The sequence below is a fragment of the Rhamphochromis longiceps genome, unplaced genomic scaffold (genome assembly GCF_057381845.1).
Source record: "Rhamphochromis longiceps isolate RC_006_pf unplaced genomic scaffold, R_longiceps_female_GT1.1 unmapped_scaffold_3, whole genome shotgun sequence".
Classification (NCBI taxonomy): Eukaryota; Metazoa; Chordata; class Actinopteri; order Cichliformes; family Cichlidae; genus Rhamphochromis; species Rhamphochromis longiceps.
Genome location: NW_028187223.1, coordinates 312,458 through 314,957, shown reverse-complemented (window position 1 = coordinate 314,957; position 2,500 = coordinate 312,458).

Sequence of the window (2,500 nt, the reverse complement as noted above, 5' to 3'; positions counted from 1 at the left end):
TGGACCTCCAGCAGGCCCCGGGGACCCACACTTAAGCCCCCTCCCACTAACAAAGCAGAACACCACTGGCAAAATCCTCGTGCCCCTGGTACTCCAGAAAGCACATTGAAATGTGCCCCTGGTACACTGCGCAGAAGAACTGCCACACACACACACACACACGCACGCACGCACGCACGCACGCACTGCTTGTGCCTATGGTACGACAACTTTTCTCGTGCCTATGGTACGACAACTTTTCTCGTGCCTATGGTACAACAATTTTTCTCGTGCCTATGGTACAACAACTTTTTGCCGTGCCCCTGGTACACCGCTCAGTAGCACTTTGCCACACAAACTCTCCTCGTGCCTATGGTACGACAACTTTTCTCGGGCCTATGGTACAACAACTTTCCTCCGTGCCCCTGGTACGACAGCTTTTCTCGTGCCTATGGTACAACAACTTTTCTCGTGCCTATGGTACAACAACTTTTCGCCGTGCCCCTGGTACACCGCTCAGTAGCACTTTGCCACACACACACTCCTCGTACCTATGGTACGACAACTTTTCTCGGGCCTATGGTACAACAACTTTCCTCCGTGCCCCTGGTACGACAGCTTTTCTCGTGCCTATGGTACAACAACTTTTCTCGTGCCTATGGTACAACAACTTTTCGCCGTGCCCCTGGTACACCGCTCAGTAGCACTTTGCCACACACACACACCACTCGTGCCTATGGTACGACAACTTTTCTCGTGCCTATGGTACGACAACTTTTCTCATGCCTATGGTACAACAACCTTTCCCCGTGCCCCTGGTACACTGCGCAGAAACTCTTTGCCACACACACACACCACTCGTGCCTATGGTACGACAACAGGCCCCGGGGACCTACATCGCACCTTGCTCTTGCCTCCCTTACAGCTGAAAAGGTCCATGCTTTTGCCCTGGCCCTTCTGAAATTCCCTCTCCATTTAGCCGAGGCAGTGAGTCGGCCTCCTGTCTCCCTTTACGGTCGAAAAAGATGTGCTCCTGGGCGCGCTGGCCCTGCTGCTACTCACATCGGGCATGGACCTGGACCTCCAGCAGGCCCCGGGGACCTACATCACACCTTGCTCTTCCCTCCCTTGCAGCTGAAAAAGGTCCATGCCTGTGCCCTGGCCCTGCTGAAATTCCCTCTCCATTTAGCCGAGGCAGTGAGTCGGCCTCCTGTCTCCCTTTACGGTCGAAAAAGATGTGCTCCTGGGCGCGCTGGCCCTGCTGCTACTCACATCGGGCATGGACCTGGACCTCCAGCAGGCCCCGGGGACCTACATCACACCTTGCTCTTGCCTCCCTTACAGCTGAAAAAGGTCCATGCTTTTGCCCTGGCCCTTCTGAAATTCCCTCTCCATTTAGCCGAGGCAGTGAGTCGGCCTCCTGTCTCCTTTACGGTCGAAAAAGATGTGCTCCTGGGCGCGCTGGCCCTGCTGCTACTCACATCGGGCATGGACCTGGACCTCCAGCAGGCCCCGGGGACCTACATCACACCTTGCTCTTCCCTCCCTTGCAGCTGAAAAAGGTCCATGCCTGTGCCCTGGCCCTGCTGAAATTCCCTCTCCATTTAGCCGAGGCAGTGAGTCGGCCTCCTGTCTCCCTTTACGGTCGAAAAAGATGTGCTCCTGGGCGCGCTGGCCCTGCTGCTACTCACATCGGGCATGGACCTGGACCTCCAGCAGGCCCCGGGGACCTACATCACACCTTGCTCTTGCGTCCCTTACAGCTGAAAAAGGTCCATGCTTTTGCCCTGGCCCTTCTGAAATTCCCTCTCCATTTAGCCGAGGCAGTGAGTCGGCCTCCTGTCTCCTTTACGGTCGAAAAAGATGTGCTCCTGGGCGCGCTGGCCCTGCTGCTACTCACATCGGGCATGGACCTGGACCTCCAGCAGGCCCCGGGGACCTACATCACACCTTGCTCTTGCCTCCCTTACAGCTGAAAAGGTCCATGCTTTTGCCCTGGCCCTTCTGAAATTCCCTCTCCATTTAGCCGAGGCAGTGAGTCGGCCTCCTGTCTCCCTTTACGGTCGAAAAAGATGTGCTCCTGGGCGCGCTGGCCCTGCTGCTACTCACATCGGGCATGGACCTGGACCTCCAGCAGGCCCCGGGGACCAACATACTCCTCTGCTCTACTCCCCCACTAGCTTTCCTTCTCCCGCAGTTACCCTCCACCACAAATCCAGCATGGCCCTTGCCCTCCAGCAGGCCCCGAGGACCCACATACTCCTCCGCTCTAATCCCCCATGAGCTTTCCTTCTCCTGCAGTTACCCTCCACCGCATATCCAGCATGGCCCTTGACCTCCAGCATGCCCCGGGGACGCACATCCTCCCCTGCTCTAGTCCCCCACTAGCTTACCTTTCTTGTAGTTACGCTCCAGCGCATATCCAGCATGGACCTTGACCTCCAGCAGGCCCCGGGGACGCACATCCTCCCCTGCTCTAATCCCCCACTAGCTTTCCTTCTCCTGCAGTTACCCTCCACCG